This window comes from Pan paniscus, chromosome 2, assembly GCF_029289425.2.
Source record: "Pan paniscus chromosome 2, NHGRI_mPanPan1-v2.0_pri, whole genome shotgun sequence".
NCBI classification, from domain to species: Eukaryota; Metazoa; Chordata; class Mammalia; order Primates; family Hominidae; genus Pan; species Pan paniscus.
In genome coordinates this window covers 127,936,553-127,951,259 of record NC_085926.1, presented here as the reverse complement: position 1 = coordinate 127,951,259, position 14,707 = coordinate 127,936,553, and the positions used below count along the sequence as shown (strand labels likewise).

Below are 14,707 nucleotides of genomic sequence, written 5' to 3'. Positions count from 1 at the left end.
ACAATTGCTTTGCTGAGATGGTGTTAATGTGTAGCTTTGCCCCAGCCACTTTGACCCAACCTGAAGCTCACAAAAACATGTGTTGTATGAAATCAAGGTTTAAGGGATCTAGGGCTGTGCAGGACGTGCCTTGTTAACAAGATGTTTCCAAGCAGTATACTTGGTAAAAGTCATCGCCATTCTCTAGTCTCAATAAACCAGGGGCACAATACACTGTGGAAAGCTGCAGGGACCACTTCCCTTGAAAGCGGCGTATTGTCCAAGGTTTCTCCCCATGTGATAGTCTGAAAAGTGGCCTCGTGGGAGGAGAAAGACCTGACCGTCCCCGAGCCCAACACCAGTAAAGGGTCTGTGCTGAGGTGGATTAGTCAAAGAGGAAAGCCTCTTGCAGTTGAGAGAGAGGAAGGCCACTGTCTCCTGCCTGCCCCTGGGAACTGAATGTCTTGGTATAAAACCCAATTGTACATTTGTTCAATTCTGAGATGGGGGAAAAACTGCCCTATGGTGGGAGGTGAGACATGTTGGCAGCAATGCTGCCTTGTTATTCTTTACTCCACTGAGATGTTTGGGTGGAGAGAAACATAAATCTGGCTTACGTACACGTCCAGTCATAGAACCTTCCCGTGAACTTCATGATGACATAGATTCTATTGCTCACATCTTCGTTGCTGACCTTCTCCTTATTATCACCCTGCCTTCTACTACATTCCTTTTTGCTAAAATAATAAAAATAATAATCAATAAAAACTGAGGGAACTCAGAGGCCAGTGCCGGTGCAGGTCCTTGGTATGCTGAGTGCCGGTCCCCTAGGCCCACTGTTGTGTCTCTATACTTTGTCTCTGTGTCTTACTTCTTTTCTCAGTCTCTCATCCCACCTGACCAGAAATACCCACAGGTGTGGAGGGACAGGCCACCCCTTCAAGTGAGTGCTGAGGGACGGTCGGGAGCCTTGTTTGTTTCCTCATCCTTAGGACAAACAGGAGAGTGCGGTGGGCAGATGTGAGAAGAGCAATATGCAAACTCTGTGCTCAGCATACTGGAATTTCTGTTCTTGGTTGTGGTGGGGGTCTCAGAAATCTTATTCAAAATTTTGCTTTCCTCTCCCACTGGTTGTCCTTTTCATAGACATCTCACCCATGATAGCAGGGAATCAGTCCCTCTAAACTATTCCCTAAGAACAAAAAAGAGATTATGAAGGTGATGAGGATAAAGAGGATGACGACAGACACCATGGCATCATGAACCCTTACTGAGGGCTTCCTGAAGGCCTGGCTCTGAGCTCTGTGCTCTATGCAGCTTGTTTCATTTCATCTGCATAGTCTCCACATTATTAGTTCACATTTCATGACGATTTTACAGACTAGAAAAGGCGCAACGGATTTTCATGTAGCTTGTACCAGATCACGAAGTCAGAAAGGGTGAAGTCCAATTTGAACCAGGCAGTCTAAGTCCAGACACATGGCATTTGGCCAGTCCTCTCCCTGCATCCAACCTGCCCTCTCAAATCCTTGTCACTCAGGCCGATGCCCCTGCTCACTCTGCTCTTCCCTTTGGAGGTTCATTGTAGACCACAGCTAGACCAGTGGGTGCCACAATCACTGTGTCATGCTTAGAAGGGGCAGCTGAGATCACATCGAGGATTCCAGAAGGAATTGGCACAGGATCATTCGGGACGCATATCTCCCTTGTCCCTGTTCCTGGCTTTCCTTACAGCTCTTGACTTCCTCAAAGGAGTCATCAATTCGGTGTTTGGCTTCCATTCCTATTGAGGAAGCTGGAAAGTGTTTCAAAAATGCTCCTCCGATGTGCCTGTGGTTAAGACCTCTGAGCTCTGCTTAAATCTTTTGGAAGCTGGGCGCGGTGGCTCACGCATGTAATCCCAGACTTTTGAGAGGCTGAGGCAGGCGAATCACAAGGTCAGGAATTCGAGACCAGCCTGGCCAACATGGTGAAATCCTGTCTCTACTAAAAATACAAAAAAAAGAAGAAAATTAGCCAGGCACGGTGGCGTATGCCTGTAATCCCAGCTACTGGGGAGGCTGAGGCAGGAGACTCCTTTGAAGCCGGGAGACAGAGGTTGCAGTGAACCGAGATCACGCCACTGCACTCCAGCCTCGGCAACACAGCAAGACTCTGTCTTAAAAAAATAAATAAATAAAAATTATGAAACAATGTGCTTGGATGGGCTTGGCAAACTTTAGCCATTAGCTCACGTACCACTTTGGAAGGGCATACCTTCAGTCACTTCACCCTTTAATCCCTTTGCTCAAGACTAAAGTTCTGAGAGGAAGTCTAATCGGCTGAGTTGTGTCCATGTGGGCAGTGCAGGAAAGGGTGCAGCGGGAAGCGGCTCCAGGGATGTCTTTGGCTTCCATCATGGGGGAGCAGACGCCTGGATTATCCACCCTAACACATCTGGACAAAGGAAAACGAGGTTCTCTGAGGAAGGAGACATAGAGCCCAAGGAGCTAACTAAGAGACAAACAGTCATCCTGTCTTGTCATTTTCTTTTACACATGTGTGTACATTATCTTACACTTATCACTTTTTCTTTCTCTCCTTTAATTGTACCCTGCTGCCAAAAGTTAAAATAAAATGAAAGTATTGAGATAGCTCGGTAACTGACTTTTGGTCAATTGCCTTTTCATATAGTGAACAGCTGCCCAAATCACACTGACAGAGACAGTGATTGTCTCTGTCACTGTGCAAATTTGCAAGCGTTTGCATGATCACTCCCAATCCCCCAACACAGGGCTGTGTTACAGCACAATTTAGTTCAGTGTCTTGCTCTCTGCAACAGGGAGGTTCTCATCCATTACAGGTTGCAGTAAAAACAGGGGTACCATAAGCAACCACCTCTTTCCTCAACGATGTGATGAAAGCAAAAGCCAAGTAGCTCCATGTATCCAACTTAAAAAAAAAAATTACGCCCGTGGGCTGCAGTTGGAGCTATGGCGGCAGCAGCTGTCACTGGGCCTAGCCCGGGGTGTGGACCTGGGGACTCCCCAGAAGGGCCCGATGGGGAGGCTCACGGAGCGTCGGCGGAAGGCGCACAGGATGCTAAAGCTTTACAACGGCCTCTCGGAACGGGAGGCGGTGGGACTCCCCGCGGGGCCCGACCCCCTGGACCCCACTGATCTGAATGGGGCACACTTCGACCCGGAAGTTTACCTAGACTAGCTGCCTAGAGAGTGCCCTCTGGCCCAGCTGATGGACAGTGAGACGGACATGGTGCAGCAGATCCGGGCTCTAGACAGCGACATGCAAACCCTGGTCTATGAGAACTACGATAAGTTCATCCCAGCCACAGAAATTGACAAACAGCATAAAACTCTATGAGGAACTGCAGGAGACCCAGAATTTCCCAAATAACCTTGTAAAAGAAGAACAAAGTTGGAAGACTCACAAAAAAAACTATATATATATATATATGTATATATATATGTGTATATATATGTATATATATGTATATACGTATATATATGTATATACGTATATATATGTATATATATACATATATATGTATATATATGTATATATATAAAAAGTTGTGTTTTCGTTCAGTTGTAAATGTTTAGTAATTTCTATTGTGATTTTTCATTTAACTCATGAAAGGATATTTTTAATTTTCCAAATGTATGCTTGTGTTTAGCTATCTTCTTGCTGTTGACTTCTAATTTTGTTGCATTATGATCAGGAAAATGTGGTCTGGACAATGTCAATCGTATAGTGGATTTTGTTGAGACTTCTTTATGGCCTAATATGTGGCCAGTTGGTTTTTTTTTGGTTTTTTGTTTTGTTTTGTTTTGTTTTGTTTTACAAATTTGCCACGTGGTTAAAAGGAATGTGGATTTTTTTTTTTTAGGAGAGTTTTTATTTTTAAATAGATAAGGTTCTCATTGTAATTGAAATCTAGATTCAATTAACAATATGCTAGATCTCTCAAAGCTTAGGATGTTAGTCAGTGTAACAATAGACTGCTGCTGAGACGAATAAACCCTGAACTCTCAGTGGGTTGGCACCCATAGCATAGTCTGGTGCAGGGCAGGGGTTCTCCTTGGGGGCCCTTGTCCAACAGTGATTCAGAGATTCTGGAGGTTTCCATCTTTTAATTCTGCCATCTCAGAGTTTTTCACTTGTAGCCATATGGATAGGAAGAGAGGGAACATAGCTCACACTTGCCTTTGATAACCTTGGCCCAGAAGGGATTTCTTACATTCCTATTCATGGAAATGCAATCACATGGTTCCAAACTAACTGTAAGTGAGGCTGGGAAATGTAGTCTTTCTGCATGTCCAGGAAGAGGAATGGTGTGAACACAGCATTGTCTTTGACACTCTAAGCATGTGCTAAAGAGTTCTTACTCTTATAGGAGGTTGGTCGGTCCTGTGTAACTTTCTCAGTTTTTGCTTAGATAGTTTCAGGCAATGTTGTTTGGTGCACTCAGCTTGATGATTATTATGTCCTCTTGGCAAAGTAGTCAAGATTCCCACCAGTTTGAATGAAAGTGTTTTACAGATAGGTCAGGAAATGTTAATACTTTAAAAGGCCCTTCTATTCCTCCACTCTACAGATAAGAACAACAGAGTCCTAGAGAGAGGAGGTCATGGGTCTCACTCATGAGTGGCAGAATTGAAACCAACATGGCAGTAACTTTGCCTTTCCCCCATCATATTGTTCTCCCTCTATCTTCACTCTGCTGATTTCTTCACTTGCTCCATACAGACCTCCCAGTGCCAAGTGTATAAGTGTGTCCGGAATTGGTGGGTTCTTGGTCTCACTGACTTCAAGAATGAAGCCGCGGACCCTCCTGGTGAGTGTTAGAGTTCTTAAAGGTGGCATGTCTGGAGTTTGTTCCTTCTGATGTTCGGATGTGTTCGAAGCTTATTCCTTCTGGTGGGGTTCGTGGTCTCGCTGGCTCAGGAGTGAAGCCGCAGACCTTCACGGTGAGTTTTACAGCTCTTAAGACTGCACGTCTGGAGTTGTTCATTTCTCCTGGTGGGTTCATGGTCTCGCTGGCTTCAGGAGTGAAGCTGCAGACCTTCTCAGTGAGTGTTACAGCTCATAAAGGCAGTGTGGACCCAAAGAGTGAGCAGCAACAAGATGTATTGCAAAGAACAAAAGAGCAAAGCTTCCACAGTGTGGAAGGGGACCCCAGCAGGTTGCCACTGCTGGCTCGGGCAGACTGCTTTTATTCTTTTACCTGGCCCCACCCACATCCTGCTGATTGGTCCATTTTACAGAGAGCCTGAGTGGTCTGTTTTGATAGGGTGCTGATTGGTGCAGTTACAATCCCTGAGCTAGACACAAAACCTCCCCACGTCCCCACTAGATTAGCTAGATACAGAGTCTCCACACAAAGGTTCTCCAAGTCCCCACCAGAGTAGCTAGATACAGAGTGTCAGTTGTTGCATTCACAAACCCTGAGCTAGACAGAGGGTGCTGATTGGTGTGTTTACAAACCTTGAGCTAGATACAGAGTGCCGATTGGTGTATTTACAATCCATTAGCCAGACTTAAAGGTTCTCCAAGTCCCCACCAGACTCAGGAGCCCAGCTGGCTTCACCCAGTAGATCCCACACAGGAGCCGCAGGTAGAGCTGCCTGCCAGTCCCTCTTCATGTGCCCGCATTCCTCAGCCCTTGGGTGGTCGATGGGACTGGGCGCTATGGAGCAGGAGGCAGTGCTAGTTGGGGAGGCTTAGGCTGCACAGGAGCCCATGGAGGGGGGAGGCTTAGGCATGGCGGGCTGCAGGTCCCAAGCCCTGCCCCATGGGGAGGCAGCTAAGGCCCGGTGAGAAGTCGAGCACAGCAGCTGCTGGCCCAGGTGCTAAGCCCCTCACTGCCCAGGCCGGCAAGGCCGGCCGGCAGCTCCTAGTGCGGGGCCGCCAAGCCCACGCCCACCCGGAACTCCAGCCGGCAGGCAAGCAGCACGCATAGCCCCGGTTCCGGCTCACACCTCTCCCTCCACACCTCCCTTCAAGCTGAGGGAGCCAGCTCCGACCTTGGCCAGCCCAGAAAGGGGCTCCCACCATGCACCCGCGGGCTGAAGTGCTCCTCAAGTGCCGCCAAAGTGGGAGCCCAGGCAGAGGAGGTGCCGAGAGTGAGCGAGGGCTGTGAGGGCTGCCAGCACGCTGTCACCTCTCATAAGGAGTGATTAATCTGAGCTTCTCCAGAAAGTCCATTCCTGGTAGGCACTGGGAATAAGAAATCTCAGAGTATAAAAAAAATCAAGTGGTAGCACTTTTGTGAATGGCTCCCAAATTAGATCCTTTACCTTTTTTTTTTTCATGAAGCACAGTTGCACAAAACATGCTTAGCCTGAGATGAAGCACATATTAGAGAAAGGTTCTCTCTATAGCATTACATATTACTCGAATGAGCATTAAAAAGAGGAGATGGGACATGCTCTCTCTAGCTATTATTACCTCCACTATACAGTTGACATGCATAAGCTCATTATTGCATTATGTTTTATTCAACAAAATAACTTTAATGTTGAAGTTTAAATTGAATTCGCTAAACATCTTTGTCTCCAGCATAATGTGCCTCAAGTGTCTTCTTGGTGCCTGAATTTTCTCCAGAATTATAGTGCTGAAGCTATGGAAATGGTGAAATTATATGCAATCTGCAAAATAATGTGGCTATAACGTGGTAATTGGCCTTCTGCATAATTAAAGGAACATTTCCTCATCAGAGCTGTTCCATCAGAGACCCAAAGCCTATCGTTGTACAAATCACCCACTTAGGAAAACCTTTATTCCCAGTAGCCTATAAAAGTCTGGTTATGAAAACAGATTTGCTTATTCAGTAACATTAATGGCTTCTCATAGTTAAAAAGTCATCAATGTGATTGACCTATAATCTGTTTCCTCTGTGACCAAGTATCATTTTTATTTTGACAGTTGGGAGCCTTTTGACTCTTTCACAGCTGGCATGAAGGCACAGGGAGGGAAATCTCAAAAACCAACAACCTGTGTATTCCCAGCCTCTTAATCAATAGAAAATCACTTCAACTGGATTAGGGTCTTGTACCTGGCAGAAAGGCTCTTATGGACATTGGAATTGGATTTTTACACTAGATATGACACCTCCTTGAGTCAGATCACATTCGTTTTTGATAGACTCTTGCCAAAAAATTGCTCCAGGGTCTGTGCAGTAGCTAAAGCCTTTTTGTTGTTGTTGATGTTTTAAAAGCAGCATTAAATGTTTTCATGAAGACCTTCCCAGCAGTGATTTCATTGGGAATATGGTCTTTAGCTCTGGTCCTGAATAACTCACACTGAGGAAACCTCTAACAAGTGTTTTATTGGAAGATGTCTGATGGATGGTTGGTTTTAATAACAAATCTCTTCCCTTTTTCAGTTCCTTGTATTCTATTCTCCTTTCTCTACACATTATTCAGGGAGGATTCACCTATTCCCAAAGTCCTTTCCTCTTTATTTCCATTCCAGAGCTCTCTGTATAACTCCAGGCTGATGAATCCAACTGCCCAGTTGTTATCTCCACTTGGCTGTCTGTCTTGCATTGACCTCATCTTACCTTGCCTCTCCTGATTTCCTCTTCTGCCTGGGCTCACCACATCAGATTCACACCACCATCCACCCAGCTTCCAAAACACCTGGGCCTCATCCTGCATTCCTCCCTCTTTCTCAGTCAAGTTAGTCTACTGTTTCCTCTCCATCCTCACTGCCACAGCCTTGGTCCAGCCAACCATCTTGTCTCACTTGGCGTATTGCAGCCTCCTACCTGGTCTACTCACCCCCCACTCTCCTCCAGCCAGACTGCTCTTTTTATAGCACAAAGTGGATCATTACTCCCCTGCCTAAAAACATCTACTGTCTCCCTTTGTCTACAGGATAAACACGACAAAGAGCCTTTAAGATTCGGCTCCAACTTACCTCTATATTAGTCACTTTTTATAATTATATGAACATCTCTCAGCTCCTCACCCTCTCACGTCTCGATTTTTGCACATGCTCTTCCCTCTGCTGGGAATGATCTTCCACACCTCTCCTATCGACCTGGCTAATTCCTACCATTTTGTAGTCTTCAACTGAGGAGTCCTGTGGTGGAGAAGGATTTCTCACCACCTGATAGAGATTGCATGTCCACCCATCTCCTGGCTTTTTTTTTTTTTTTTTTTTTTTTTTTTTTTTTTTTTGACGGCGTCTCGCTCTGGCCATCCAGGCTGGAATGCAGTGGCGTGATCTTGGCTCACTGCAATCTCCACCTCCCGGGTTCAAGCAATTCTCCCACCTCAGCCTTCTGAGTATCTGGAATTACAGGTGCCCGCCACCACACCCGGCTAATTTTTTTGTATTTTTAGTAAAGACAGGATTTCACCATGTTGGCCAGGCTGTTTTCGAACTCCTGGCCTCAAGTGATCCACCCACCTTGGCCTCCCAAAGTGCTGGGTTTACAGGCATGAACAACTGCACCTGGCCGATTGGGTGCCCCTTCTTTGTGCTCCCACTGCCCCAGGCATACTGTCACCATAACTCTTACCATTCTGAGTTGAAAATGATTTTTTTTTTTTTTTGCTTTTTATTTCTCTCATTAAGTGCAAAGCTCATTGAAAAGAGGATGGTGGTTGTTCACTGTTGCACTCCTAACCTTTGACTCAGTGTCCTGAGGTCGGCTCTAGAGCTGTGCACACATGTTCAGACATTGGAGCACATGTTGTCTAGCGCCTCTTTTGAGGTAGCTTGGAGAAAAGTCGGTAGGTACTTCCCCAAGGATGAAACAGAAGCGTCACCTAAATCAGGAGTTCTTCAACTTCAGCCTGCATTAGACTCCTCTGAGAGCTTGTTAAAAATACAGTCTCCTAGAGCCCACTCTTCAAGAGTCAGTGAGTTGCTTCATCATCAAAATATATACAGAATCCATCCAGTCTTCAGCACCAGCCTCGTCTGAGCCACTGTGGACTCCCACCTGCAGAATCTCACTGCTGGTCTCCTTGCTTCTGCTCTTACCTTCTTATCATCCATTCAAGTAGCCAGGGTGATCCTTTTAAAAAATTTTTTTAAATTTTTTTGAGATGAAGTCTCACTCTATTGCCCAGGCTGGAGTGCAGTGGTGCCATCTCGGTTCACTGCAGTCTCTACCTCCTGGGCTCAAGCCATCCTCCCACCTCAGCCTCCTGAGTAGCTGGGACCACAGGCATACACCACCACACCTGGCTGATTTTTGTATTTTTTGTAAAGACAGGGTCTTGCTATGTTGCCCAGGCTAGTCTTGAACTTCTGTGTGCACCCACCTCAGCCTCCTGCATTTTTAGGAGGCCCCTCTTGTAGGGATTTTGATGCAGATGCCTGGGTGCCTCATGTCTCCTCCCATCTCTCTCTGTCTTTCTGTCTCTGTCTCTGTCTATCTCTCTCTCTTTCTCTTTGCCTTATAGCTGCCCTGGGGACTAGACTCTGCCTTAGGCATCCCTCTGACTCCTGTTTGCTTTTACACTGAGGCTGCTTTAAGTCGCACCTTGATCTGAAGCCTTGGGCTTCTGCTTCTATTGCTTGCTTTTGTTGGAAGGGCCGTGCAGCTTCTTGACAAATTGCAAAGGTGCTCACAAGTTTCCAAGTCCCCAACAACAAAACCAGATGACAAACAAGGATGCAGCCCACAGCTGGGGAGACAGATTTCATGTCCACACAGAGACTCCAAGATGCTGAACTGAAATCCACCCCAAAACCTGTTTTCTCTCTCATTTAAGTTCAATGTCACCTGGGGGCTTGCAGGGCAGGGCTGGTGACCATTCACAGGGGAAAGATGCTTTGAAATGTCAACTGAGAATTGTGTGGTGGTTGACAGATGGCACGTCAGGGCATAGATTAACATGGAAAGAGAAACTCACCCCTTGGGGGGAGTGTGTGAGGCTGGCAGCCACACAGAGGACTTTTCCTGTGAGCTCTCCCATAGATGCAAACAGCCAGGAGGTTTTGCTTTCTGAGCCTGAGTGGAACCATGTTCCTCCCTGCACGTTGCCGCTCTGCAGCAAATGTTTATTCCTGTTGCATTGATTAAAAGTGCTTACCAGGCCAGGCGCGGTGGCTCAAGTCTGTAATCCCAGCACTTTGGGAGGCCGAGGCGGGCAGATCACAAGGTCAGGAAATTGAGACCATCCTGGCTAAAACGGTGAAACCCCGTCTCTACTAAAAATACAAAAAATTAGCCGGGCATGGTGGCGGGCGCCTGTAGTCCCAGCTACTTGGGAGGCTGAGGCAGGAGAACGGCATGAACCTGGGAGGCGGAGCTTGCAGTGAGCCGAGATTGCGCCACCGCACTCCAGCCTGGATGACGGAGCAAGACTCCATCTCAAAAATAAATAAATAAATAAAGTGCTTACTGAAAGGGTTTGAGGGGAGTGGTGACAGTGTGAGTTATGGCTCTGTGGGCTGCCAGTGGAGCCAGCCGCTCTGCACAGCTGTGCAAGGGTGTTTTGAAAAGTGGCTCAGCCAGCCAGGAGTGACTGGGTGTAAGTGTTGCTGCCACAACATCTTGTAGCCTGATTAGGGCCGTATTTGCAGAACCCCTAAACCACTACACTTGTTCAGGCTTAAAAATAAGCTTGCTTTTTTGTTTGTTTGTTTGTTTTGGTTTGTTTTATGAGACGGAGTCTTGTTCTGTCGCCGGGTTGGAATGCAGTGGCATGATCTCGGCCCACTGCAACCTCTGCCTCCTGGGTTCAAGTGATTCTCCTGCCTCAGGCTCCTGAGTAGCTGGGACTACAGGCGTGTGCCATCATGGCCAGCTAATTTTTGAATTTTTAGTAGAGATGGGGCTTCACCATGTTGGCCAGGATGGTCCGATCTCTTGACCTCGTGATCTGCCCACCTCGGCCTCCCAAAGTCCTGGGATTACAGGTGTGAGCCACCGTGCCTGGCCAAACATAAACTTACTTTCTTACCTCTTCTGCTGAACTCTATTTGCTTCTTTTCCCAAACGTCTTTATCCAAAAGAGCTTTTAGCAACAAAGTTACCCAATGCCCTTCTCTAGTCTCTCCTTGCAACTGGCTCTCAGCAGGGCGTAGGAGGAAATCCTTGACAGAACCAACTTACGTGACTGTTTGGAGGACTCTGGCTAGCCCCAGGAGGTGTTTGCATTTTTAAATAGGTTACTAGTGTCAGAATGTTTCATGAGTAAGAGCCCAGCCTCTATGTTGGAGGCCCTGAATTTGAATCTCAGCATTGCCGCTTTGTATATAACCAGAGGATGGATTTGGGGACCCAATGGATCTACCATGACATGAACTTGCACCAACATTCATCTGACCTCCAAAATGCCTATTCTGACTGGTAGACCCTAGTCTCGCCCTAGTGCCAGTTCAGAGCCTGTGTCCAGTGATCCTGCACAGGTCTCATTAGTTCCTTTTCCCCTGTTCAGTCATCCTGGTAAAAGGCTGTGTATTCCTTCGGGGGCAGGCTGGGAGAAAAATTGACAGTATAAATTTTTGGCAGTGGAGCAGAGTCCTTTCTGGAGGGGACCTGGCTTCCCATTCAGACAAGTGACTTCAGGTCTGTGAACTGGCTTATGTCTGGGAATTGACTGGGGACTGTGACTCTGTTTTTATGATTCAGATTAGACTTCTGCTCACCTGACCTAGAACTCTTCTGCAAACACAGATCCAGTAAAAGTGTGGCAGGCTTCTTTTCTATTTCACTTCTAGGAATGCCACGATCAGCTGGCACCATAGGTCTCTGAGAGTCAGGCTATTCTGGTTGCAGCTTTGACTCTGCTATCTTTTATGGTAACTGCGTCCACCTTGCCTTTGGGGATTGAGTGCTGCAATCACTTGGCCCCGGCCCCTGTACTGTGCCTATGTCACTTACCCTCTTTATACCTCAGTCTCCTCCTCTGTAAAATGGGCATCCTAATAGCACCCACCCCCAGGGCTGCTGTGAGGTATAGATGGATTAGCATATGGAAAGTAATAGAAGAGGGTCTCAAAGCCCATGTGTTGTTATCAGAATTATTTCATGACAGGGGAGAGCTGGAGGAGAGCAGAAGGTGCTGAGCAGACCCATGTGCTCTCCCACCAGTGTTTCCTGAGCACCTACTATGTGCTGCCCACTGTAAGAGCTGTTAGGGTTGAAATAGGGAGCACAGCAGGGTAGGGGCCGCCATCAGGAGCTTAATGGAGAGACCATTGTGCAACATGGTTCCAGCGCTTGGGGTGGGGAAGCTCAGGGAGTACAGGGGCCTAGGATCCTGGGCAGAATCATGGGAAGGACACAGCCTCCCCAGCCTCTCCTGCCTCCACTGCCTCCCGGGCCTCCTCTGCTTCCCTGGCCTCTCCTGCCTTCCTGGCTTCCCCTTCCTCCCCGGCCTCCCCAGTCTCCCCTGTCTCTCCTGCTTTTGAGATAGGCCAGGAGCTGCTGGTGCTCACTTAGCCTGTCCTGGACTCTTGGTGTAGCACCTCGATGTCCAGAAAATACCCCCGGGTTCAGCTGATCACACAGCCAAAGAAGGAGCTCCACACTGACAGTAAGAGTGCATCCTGGGCTCATTCATCAGGGCATGCCTCCAAAATATTTCTCCACCTCTCCTCTCTTTGCCCACCTGCATTGTCTCTGTGCCTGAGCCCTGGCTGGGGGCCTGCAAGGATCCCCTATCTCCTCTGTCCCTGCACGGCTGGGTCCCAGGCAATCTGTCTGCCCACCACACCTCTCTCCCCTCGCCCAACTCGCTCCAGCCCCACAGTCCTCCTTCTGCTTCTTTCCCAGCCTCTGGGCTTTTGCACACGCTGTTCCCTCTGCCCGAACATGCTCCACTGGGCTGAGAACAACTCTCTGAGAAGTCTCTCAGCTGTTGCTTCCTTTGGAACAGCCGCTGCTGCTGTCCCTCTCCCAGCTCCAAGACCTGCTGAGCCTCCTGTCTTTTTCAGTTCCCATGCACCCAGCACTTCTCCTTGGCCTCCTTTTGCCCAATTGACAATGTCCGTTCTCAATGCCTCCTCACCCAGCGCTGAGCTCCACTGGGTGAAGGCAATGCCTGTCATGTCCACCACAATATCCCCTCCCCCTTCACCACGCCCGGTCCACAGAGATGCTCAAAAAAGATCTGTTGGTAGGCAATGCGAAGGTGCATTCATGTCATCCTGCAGGCGGAATTCTCCACGAGTTTTGAGCAGCCTCGGTTTTCCCACCACCTCCAAATCATGGAAGACACAGGGTAAGAGCAAAGACAAGGTGGCTGTGGCCGATGTCCACCCTCTCGGGGCGTCCCTTCTCTTCTCTCCTCCTTGGGCAGGGAGACCATCGGGGTGCAACCTGGCTGGGGCGGGGTGGAGGTGGAGGGCCTGGCCGGAGCGGGCCTGGCTACGGGCAGGGGACAGCGACCGCCTAGGCCGGGGCAGGTGAGGGCGGCACAAGCCCCGGCCCGGCGTGTCCGCGGTGCGCGCGAGCGGCCAGCAGAGGGCGCCAGAGAGCCAGGAGCGGCCCGCGGAGGAGCCCGCGCCGGCCCCGATGCCCAGCTCCGCGCCGCGCGGACCCACCGAGCCCGCGCTCAGACGCCCCAGCTCCGCCGAGAGACCGCTCTCGCCGGGTCCTTCCTCTTCCGCAAGTGCACGCAGAGTCCCCGGAGCCATGGCCAGCCCTTCCGGCAGCTCCGAAGCCACTGGCAAGCCCCGAGGCAGGGATGGCCGGCCCAGGAGGGAGGAGGACGACGTCCCTCCCGGGGAGAAGAGGCTGCGGCTGTTGCTGGAGGGGGGAAGCGCACAGCCCGAGGACTGCGAGGACGGGGAGGACGCGCCGCGGCCGGGCAGGGAGGAGACCGGCACCCAGACAGGTGGCGACGGCAGATGAGTAAGTGACGCGGACGCGGGGGTCCGGGGGTGCCGGGGGCGCGGGGGTGCCGGGGACGCGGGGTAGGGGCGGCGGGAGGCTCCGTGGCCGGCCCCGGGTTGAAGTTGGTAACTGAGCGGCAACTCCGGCGGGCGCGGAGTGACAGCTCGTGACGGCCTCCGAGACGCCAGCTGCCCCTTCTTGGCTGTGTGGCTTCGACTTCCTGATTCTCCCACGAGGTCCTTGGCCGGGAGACCCGCTGGACTCTGCGGCTAGCCAAAAGGGGAGGGGGAGCCCCGCGTCCTGGGGGCCCCCAGCAGGAGAAGGGGCGGGGGTTGCGCTGGGCATCCTGTCTGGGCATCTGTCTGGGACTCTGCCAGTGCCTCTCACCTGGCGAGGGGTTTGTGGCGGGGGTAGGGGGGAAGTCCCTGGCGCCAGGCTTGGCCAAGCCCTGCTCTGCTGGGCTACGGGCTGGCAGCGCTCACCCAGCTCCTCACCTGCCCCGCATCTTCCTGTTTTTCTTTCCTTTCTGGTTGGGCAGCGGGAGTTGAGAGGAGGCAGATGGCTTCCATCCCAGAAATTGCTCTCCTCTTTCCATTCCTACAGAGAGGGAAAGTTCCTTGCATCCCCCGGGGCGCTGTCCCTGTGAGCTCCCGGTGTCCTGCACACGTGGGCCCCTGAGTCACCGGGCCTGTGTGTGTGCGATGGGGTTCCGTGGCCAGCCTGGCCTCCTGGGGTTCACTTTCTGCTTTCCTACCCCAACTCTTCCTGTGTGGCTTTGCTGGCCTTCCACTGGGGAGGCACGTGGGTTTGGAGGGCAGATGAGGGCCCGCTGGAGAGCTGTACCCCTCAGTGAGGGCCGCCACCTTGAGGGTTTTTGATGGATAATGCGGTTGACCTCTTTGTTCCTTCCACATGTTTTTATGT

The 14,707-nt window shown here is 49.9% G+C and overlaps 1 pseudogene; it reads left to right on the top strand.

Moving 5' to 3' along the window:
* The first annotated feature begins 13,036 nt into the window (after positions 1 to 13,036).
* LOC129397442 (uncharacterized) lies at positions 13,037 to 13,801 on the top strand (annotated as a pseudogene).
* Positions 13,802 to 14,707: the final 906 nt, after the last annotated feature.